This window comes from Lonchura striata, chromosome 2 (genome assembly GCF_050655825.1).
Source record: "Lonchura striata isolate lonStrDom1 chromosome 2, ASM5065582v1, whole genome shotgun sequence".
Classification (NCBI taxonomy): domain Eukaryota; kingdom Metazoa; phylum Chordata; class Aves; order Passeriformes; family Estrildidae; genus Lonchura; species Lonchura striata.
The window spans coordinates 117949289-117958879 of NC_140704.1; the positions used below are offsets into that span (position 1 = coordinate 117949289).

Here is a 9591-nt window from a genome sequence, read left to right on the forward strand (position 1 = left end):
CCGGGAGCGCGGGGAACATTCCTCCCTCTGGATCCGGAGTGAAAACTTCAGCGCCCGGCATCCCGTCTGAAGCTGCTCCGGGGCACGGGAACCTGGCAATTGCCCGGCTGCTTTAGGATCACAGAACACACGATGTTCTGATTCAGCCCTCCACCTGAGGCAGGCAGAGAATAAAAAGAGGTAAATTTCTCTCCTTGCTTGATTAAGGCAGTTACCAACCCAAAACAGCCCAAAAGGCAGAAAGTCTGTATTATTTCCATTTCAAGTAACGCAGCTCCTTTATAAAAGCACAAATAAAAGGATCTTGTAGAAACAGTTTGTAAAACGAGGAATACTGGGAAAGTAGAACAACTCATCCTTGGCCACAGATGCTTGACCTCTGTATCCCTTTATTCGGATGGCTGCATTTTCACCTTTATTTATTTACTGCACTTGGACAAGAACAAGGGCACCCTGATGCTGCCTTTTTGTGCTTGGTTTAGTTTTGTTTTTTTTTTTATTTATTTTATTTTTCGTCTGTCATTGTGTTGTTCGCAGATATTTGTTGCATCTGTTTCCTGCTAAGGAAGATTAGTGCTGCCTTTTGTCCAGCAGGTGGAAGACTTGCTGCAGTATGTATAGCTCAGCAGCCAGGCTATATATAAACATTTGAAAGAGGATACAGAAGGTTTAAGCCAGTGGGGCAAGGAGATGCTATCGAATTAATATTATTTTCAATTAATATTTTTTTTTCCCAATCACTGTATTAGTCAAGGAGATAGAATGGTAAGAAAGGCAATCTCTGCACCAAAATTTGAACACCTGGAGATGCATCCAGGATGATGCCACTATGGTAAATCCCAAGACTAAAATTAGCTGTGTAAAGCCTGCTGGGTTTTGTTCTATATTCATTGTGTAATCACAGCTGTAAATGTAACTCTTCTTGAGTTCATGGAATACACTTCCCATAAGCACTTGCAGTTGGCAGATTTAGAAAGACTTTCCTGAAGCACAGTGGGACAATACCATTACCTTTTATCATATTTTCTGATCATTTGAAAAAATTAGAGATATCTCTGTTTAGGTAATGTAGGGAAGGCCACAGGACTTACTGTGACTGATGTGCAACTGAGCAGACAAGATCTTGCTTCTGAACCTGTGAATATTACCCAGCCTGTTGCGTTATGTTGATCTTTTTAGAGATGCTCTAGAATGTGCTTAGAGATATCTGATACAGGCAGAAAGAGATGTTTAAATTTACTTTTAAGAAGTAATTAGCTGTGGGAAGAAATGTATCTGCATAAAGTAGCTAAGGGTTACTTTAAATAATATGTGGTATACATTGTATATATTAAAGTGAAGGAATTTATGAAGAGGTGAAATAAGATCTGTAGTGATTTTTTTGGCTATAAAGCTATTAAAAATCATAATGTGATTGGTATGAACTAAAGGAAAAATTGAAAAGTTATATTTTATGGATAAGGTAAGGTCTTGGTGTTGTGCAGAGAGCTGGAATGAGAACCAAGAATGAATGGATTTAACCTAATAGTACAGATATACTTTTGAGTACCTGGAATATGCCTGAAGTTGTGATCTTGGGTTTCAGATCTCAACGATTTCCAGTATTTCAATGACTTTGTGGCTTGGAATTAATAATTAGGCACAACATTGTTTTCATCTGACAGAGTGTGGTTATTTGGGAGATGAGGATGGTTGTGCTGATTTCAAGTGGATGAACAAATGCTACAGAAGAACAGGTTTTGGGGTGACAATGACATGTTGAGTGTTTTGAGAGGCCCTTTCAGAGAAAGGGGGAGACAAAAATGATGTGTTTCTGTTAGACTGTTAGATAAGATTGGCAGAAATTGTACGAGTCTGGCAAAGGGTAGGGAATGAAATTTGGTCATGACTCAAGGGAATAAATATACTTGTTTGTCAAGCCTGACTGTTTTTATCAAAGGTATTCATCTCTTACTCCTAAGAAAATTCAGATGGAAGATGATTGAGTTACCCTACTGAATGTCATAGCTACAAGGTAGGTTTTTAAATATGTTTTTTTCTAATTGTACAAAGGGTGATCTAGCTCTTCAGTGGTTTTGTATATAAAACTATTTCCACTTTTATGCTACTGTTTGCTCACCAAGAATTTAATATTTCGGTCATTTAGAATTCAGCATCCTGGGGTTGCAAAAGTCCTTCAGCTGTGTGTGCAATAGGAAAAGAAGCATGTTAGGAGTAGACTACTAGAGATATACTCCTAACACTTATTACAATTCATGATGTAAATGTTGCGATAGATACATAATGTTCTTTCTTCAGGTCAATTATTGCATATTTTAAGCTCTGTTTGACTTGAAGAAGTACTTCTTTGTTAATCTCTGTTTGCAATATGATGATACGCTATAGATGAGCAAGATGCTGTGCCTGGGCAGCCCCTCTGCTACTTGGGTCTCACATCTGTGAGATTGAGCTCACAAGAAGGCTGAACGGCTCACAAGGGATTAGAATAGTGCTTCTGCTTGTTTTGTTGCTAAGAATGAGAATTTAAGGACTTAAGAGACATTACTGGATGAAACTTTCTGCTTGTTGCATCTTATTGAAGCAATTCAAGTGTGTGTTACATGATTTATAATGTTGGTATACAGAGAGAGGTGTGCAACCACTGCAGATGATTCAAGTGATAGGTATGCTTTTATTTTAACAACAAAATATTATGAAACTCTTAGTCATTTTATTTAACTTATCACAGATGAACTTATCTGTAAGGTGGGAAACACTGTTCAGACAAACCCCGAAGCCTTTGTATTTGTTTGTGGAAGTTCTGTGGATTTACCTACAGCCATGAAAGATGATCTATGTTTTAGAGAAAATGTTTCTGTTCAGTGACAGTGAGCTGGGATCCCAGCTCTGCCCTTTCTTAGGTGAATAACCCTAGTCTTGTGCCAGACTCATGGAAATCACTTGGTTAGATTCTAGAGTCAGAACATATTTTTTTTCCTTTGCTTGCTTTGGCACAAAGCTTTAAGGGTGTGTCATTGATAGCTGTGATACAGATTTTGGCAAAGGAGGAAGAATAAAGCATTCAGATCAGCATTTTTGTTCCAGCTACGTATTTTCTCTGAATCAAAGAATATGAAGTAGAAGCACTTATTCTGACGACAGGGATGTCCCTCTCTTAAGACACTGGTAATACAGTAGCTGCTTGTTCCCCCCAGTTGTTAAGTCAGATGCTTTCTCTGTGCCTGCTCTATGCTCCTGCCACTGGTTATATTGAAGAGCAGCATCAGCAATCAGCAGAGGAATTCTGTGTTGTTTTAAGCCCTGTGTTTCACTGTGGCGCCAAGTCAAGTACCCTGCTGGAGTTTAGTGTCTTCCAGACTATTTGACCTGTTTTAAAAATTGGTGTGAGAGGATACAAAAGCCCTAATTTAGAGAGCAGCAGAGTGTTTGACAGCAGATTCATGCGAGATCAGTATTCTGCCTTCTCTCTTAGTTGTTCTTCAACTAGTTCAGTACATTCTGCTTCTTATATCGTCAATATATCATTAATAAGGAGAAAGAAGAGGAACATTTTGGATTCATTGTTTCAATGTGTATGGCTTATGCTTGTTTTGCTGCTGGACATATGCTTGTGACTGGAAGTTTGGCATTTTATCAATCCCAAATCTTACTCAAAAAAGAAGGTGATATGTAGGATCTTTACTATTTTGTGCACAGAAACAGAGCATATCATAGGGGCAATGCTAATATTAATTTTAAAGCCCTTATAAATCTGCACATACCTTTTTAGTGCCACAGACTGTTATAAAGATGTATAAAACATGCCTGGTTTTATACAACTTGAAGTCATGAATCTAAGTATTTTTCATTTGGGTGCAATTCTCTGTTAGAAACAGATTTTCTTCCCTATTCTAGAAACTTGTACCTTATGGGCCTGTCTTAAATTTTGTCTTCTTTATATTTTCATTGTGGTGTAGCAGAACCTTTGGAGCATAATCAACACATTTATTTTTGGTAGAGTACTTTTACAGGACTGTAGAAACAGTCTGTCCTGTATAGCTGCCTACACTGGTGAGTGAGCCAGAAAACCTTTTAAATAAAAAAACAACTGCACAGTTTAACAGGGTATATGTTAAGATTAACCATAATTGTAATCAAATAGCCTTTCTAGTCATGTTCATCTGCCTTCATCTTTCTCAAACTTGAAATTCTTGAAGTGGCAAAGATGTAGTGTCTGACAGGCAATAGCATCACTGTGTTTGTGTACTTCCGTGTTGGCTTTTACAGGCATTGCACAACTGAGGCTGTTATGCCATTCATTGATTTTATGTAGCAAGACAGTGCTGTAGCTACCTCAGTAGATTGAACAGATTATCTGTGATAAGATTACTTATGAATGTCAGGGTGGGACACAAGCAGGTGGCTTTCTGAGGCCCTGACCTCTGGAGCTGCACAGCGTCCCCAGGCAGTCCCTGTTCCCAGGCAGCTCTGGGGATCAGGCACCTCCCAGGGATGGGGAGCAGCCCTGCTGCAGCTCCTGGGGCAGGGTCTGGCAGCCCCAGGAGCTGCTGTGGCTGCTGAGCCCTGGACAGAATGCGGGTCCTGGGTGCAGCTGGTCAGGGCAGGGAGCCCTCTTAGTGACATCAAAGCTCCAGCACTGAATGGCTGACTTGCTTCTTGATATTGAGTTTCATGCTGTCGTTGTTTTCAGGAGAGACCCTGTTAAAAAGACATGGGAAGAACTCAAAACCATCTGCAGTTTTGAAATGTGGAAAACCACAGAGCAGTTCACTGTATTTTTGGTAACAAGTACAGGTTTCTTCTGGAGGAAAACAGCTGCTGTATGAGACTTGAATCCTGATTGCAAGAGATAATTTGAAAGGTGTTAAAATGCCGCTGAATTTTTTATCTTCTGCCATATTATAGTTCACTCCTGCAAACAGGTATGACTTCATACACTATTTACTAGAATGCAGGGTATAAACGGGATGTTTTTTACATCAGCTGTTAAGTGGGAAGTGCTTGGGGATTGAAGTATACCAGGGGGATTAGAAACTTTATTTATGTACATCTTCAAAATTTTAACAGTTAAACTAGTGCAACTGTGCTTGAAAATCTTCAGTTAAAATTAATGAATACAAATCCAGGGTATTTTTTCTAATATCAGTTGACTCTAATTTGAGGCAGCAGGTATTAATACTTTGAGTGCCTTTTACAAGGCATAAGAAATTCACAGAAAGATACCTGAAAGGATATTTTTGTTAATTTGGTTTATTGAAACAGAAAAATTCTCTACAGTAATGGAATTTCAGTGGAAGTCTGGTAAAAAAAAAGTATTTGTGTCATTTGTCCAAATATACATTTATTCTTCGCAAAATATGTTGACAGATTTTGAACTTCAGTCCTTCATGCCAGTGGAATACTTGGGGTCTGAACACACTGTGCCCTCTCTCTAATTAAAGTGAAATTTTCACTGAACAGTTCTTGTTTCTTCTGTGGCTAAGTAGGAGTTGTCTCTTGGCAGAGAATATTGATTTGGTGCATCAGTAGACTGTCAAATATTTCCTCTTTTACCTTGATACCAAATTTTATATTTTCATTCTATCTTTATTTTGCTTTCATTCCTGTTTTTTCTTCACATTCTGTTGACATTTACCTTTTTACATCAACAGTGAAGATAATGGCAAGGAGTAATTTGTTTTCTGACAGTATAGAATATTTTTCTTTTTTTTTCCTTTCAGTTATTTATGTTCTATTTCTATTATGTTTTCTTATGACTTTTTTATGGATTACTTTAAGATGTGCTTGCTACATGGTAAGTGCATATAGGGAGACTACAAGGGCTATTTCTAGAAGCAAATCTTGCCACCACACTGTGGTATTTGGCACAGGTGGCCTTGCAAAGATTGCTGTTTCTTTGATGTCTTATTGAAAACAGGCTTTGATGGGGTGGTGAGCGACAGGACCTTGTTCTAGGTTCTGGACACAGACTTTTCTTTGGTAATACACAAAGAGAGACATTGTACATCAGCCTGTGTCAACAGACAGAGCAGGACCTTAAGGGGTTCTGCAGTTTCCTTACTGCAGATGGAGGATGACTCCTGGCAGAGTTTGTCTAGCTTGCAGCTTGAATACTTTGTCATTTTTAGGACCCCAGTACAAAAAAAAGACAACAACAAACTGGAGTGTGTTCATGAAGGGCCACTGAGGCAGCTGGGGGAGCCTGTTTCATGTGATTTCATTGGGACAGTTTTTTTAGGGAGGAAAGGTCTCAATATTGATTTTCCTACAGCACAGGAGAAACACAAAGCCCTCTGACAGAGCAAAGAGACTTATTTCCCTGGGCAGAAAAATGAACCATGAGATTCTACCCTCAGTGTAGCTGTGGGACTCAAGTGTGTGAAACCACACTTTAAATTTAGGGTAGAATCTCAATGCAGATTGCACTCCTCCCTTCACCCACTGGTGACCTCTCTGCAGGACCATTTCTATTACAGGACTCTCAGACCACTGAGAGATTTTTGCATTTGTGGTATCTGATGAGCCCTGATGTCATCGGGGATGAGAAGCTCTCTTTCACCTCTGGGTGGCACTGCTTAAAAATGCTTCTGTTTGCTTTAAAGATCTCTGTAGAAATTGTTTCACAACTACAGTAGCTGTCATCATCATGCACAACAGATAAACAGGTCAGTGCGGCAAGTTTCTGATCACAAACCACAGACACAGAGGGTGCTCAAGGGTTATGTCACTTTGCATCCATTTTCTGTATACCACAATTTCAGGTTGCTGTTTTTCTGAACACATATTATTAGTATTCTGATTATTTTCCTGTATGTTCCTTGATAAAAATTTTAGTACAGTTTTTACATGCACTGTTTATATGAAGTTACGCTCACCTGCTGATAAATAATCAAGGGGGAATCAAAACAGGAAATACCATTCTGATCATCTCATCTACCTGTGATATATATTCTTACTGTGATATATGTTCTTACACATATCAAATATTATACCCTTCCACTGTCAGGGAAAGTCAAGAGTTGCATCTCCAAGCTTCTTAGAAGTCATAATTGATCATCTGAAAGAAAAATCATTATATTAAAAAGAATTTTGGGTTTTCATTTTATTTGTATCTGGCTTGCAAGTGGTCAGGGCGCTGCTGAGTTAGACTTTTCAGAACTGCCCATGTGACTACAATAAGTGAGGATACAGTTATTCTCAATGAAAGCTGAGAATCTCACTTTTTCTGGTATTTTAAGGAAGATAACACAGGCTACAGAAACCACAAGAGAACTGAGACCACTGGTTGTTTTTCCTAGACACAAGCTGTACAGATATTGTCACCTTTTACACCTTGGCTTCTATAATCCCATCTCAACAACGGGTCCTCTCTTTAAAGGAGAGAAAAGTTTAGGGCAGAAGCAGAGCAGTGTTCCCTAGATTCTGCAGCCATTTAGTTAGGTTGGAGAGAGGCTACGTTGTTCTGCATTTGAAACAGTCTGTCACTCATCTGTTGATGAAATGCAGAGGTAGCATGTGGGAGGAGGTCTGAAGAAGATCAGATACACAGTGGGGGAAGGAGGAATTATTGCTCCACTTAAAAATAAAATCTTATGAGCTGAGTGTTTTTAATGGTAGATCACTGTAAATTTTGTAACTATTAAAATAATTAATGTAGATTTAACTTACTTTATACTTCTCTGAATTTTTCCTTTTCTTCTAGTGCTGGAAAGAAAATCTGAAGAATACTGAAAAGAGAAGAAAAAATACCTCAGGACTTGGCCAGGATATATAAGCTTTGGTATCTTGCTCTTTAAAACCTGTTTCTATTTCAGAAAGAAGTTGTTGATCTACACACTGAAATATGAATACATTGTGTTGTGTATTTTAGGCATTATACCCTGATCCACCAACTTGTTCCTCTGTTTTCATGTAACTGCAAGAATTTAAATGAAACAATATTCTAACTACAGTGCTTTTCTGCAATATTCTCAGTAATACGTTATCATACCTGTCCGTAATTCCAAATGAGTAATATAGCCTTTTGTTACATAATTTCATAATTTGCATAGGTTTTTAGGGCTGAGTGTAGGATTTAGAATTGCTCTTAAACTCTCCTAAATAAGATCTTGGATTTCCACAGTTCCTGAGCTTTCAGCAAGTCATGTATTCTTGAAACAGCAAAGCCTTTAACCTGATATCTAAATTTAGGAAATAAATCTGTACCACTGTGGTCAGAAGAATATGCCATTTCTTTCAGTTTCTGTACCCTCAAATAATTTGTCTCTCTGGTGCCTTAATTTTTGCATTTTCCCACATTTAATACATCTAATATGGTTTTGCATGAAAATCTTATAAGGGTTCATTAACTAAGGTTTGTACAATGTTTTGCACAATACTCACAAGCTATTATATGATTATAGGAGATGTAGAATAAGATCTTAAATAAACAATTTTCAAAAGATTTTCAAAAGCTCAAATATTTTTCTATAATGTTGAACTATATTGTGAAACAAAACATTTACGGATTACAGGATATCATTTGCACAGGACTCAAAGATTACCAACTGAAACTCTGACAATGGAATAATTAGGCTGTTGCTTAAGTATTCAACATGTGTTTGCTGTTGCCATAGGTAGTATAGAAAATTATACTGAGCTAACATCAACATTTATTTTCAGGTAGGGCAATAGCATTTGGAACACACTGTGGCTGGAATATGTGGGAGCAGAAAAAAGCAGTATCCATCACTTAAACAGTGTCTATCTGACTTTGGTTTTTCTCTCACCTATTATAACACTTCAAGGATAGCAGTTGCTAGCAACTTGCTTTCCAGCACCAGGTAATACCTCTTTCACTTGTCTCCCAGTTATTATTCTAAGCATGCTATTATATCAGTAATATGAATTTATATTCTGATTACACTGCAGCATATTATATTTGTGGTTGTTTGGCTTTTGGTTGTTTTAAGAGATTGTCATTTTAACATTTTGATAAATGTTAATTTTTAAAAATTCATACATTGTTCTATCTGATATTTTCTCTGTCAGCCTAGGAAAGATGTATACCAATATTTTAAATTTGACTGGGAAAGTTAATCACATGTATACACACTCCATGTATATTTTTCTTACTCTTAATTCCATATCCACAGGATCAGTGGCCTGGTAACTTTCTTTGACTTCAGTCACAACCTCTTTTTTCTTCAGAAAGAGACTATTTTTATTTAAATGCTTAACCTTAGGTGTCCATATTTGAAAAAAATTATGTTAGTGATTATGAATATGCTTTCAAAATAGATCAGACTAGGAGATACCACTTAATTATAGGTCAGTACATGCTGCTAGAGCATGAGAATGAACAGTGCATATTGTGCTTTGTAACTGTCAACTGCATTTTTACCTATTGCATCTTTAGTCAATGCAGTACTTTGCTCTGTTGAAAGCTATTTTTTCAGAGTTGTTAGCAATTTCACTGCTTGAACATCTCAAATGAAATTAAAAGAGTTTAATTTGCAGAAACTTTGATTTAAAATGTTTGAAAATTCCTGTAAATGATATTGGAATATAGACAAACTAAAACCACAGCCTTACTAGCTTATGTGGTAAATT

At 37.4% G+C, this 9591-nt stretch overlaps 1 protein-coding gene across 11 annotated transcripts in view; it reads left to right on the plus strand.

Annotated features, from left to right (window-relative positions):
* The first annotated feature begins 8620 nt into the window (after positions 1-8620).
* Positions 8621-9591, plus strand: part of RP1 (RP1 axonemal microtubule associated) — a 198606-nt gene continuing 197635 nt past the window's right edge. For all 11 annotated transcript variants that reach the window (XR_014952910.1, XR_014952905.1, XR_014952903.1 and 8 more), the window contains exon 1: positions 8621-8822. The gene's annotated coding sequence lies outside the window, so the exon portion shown is untranslated. The remainder of the gene's footprint in view (positions 8823-9591) is intronic.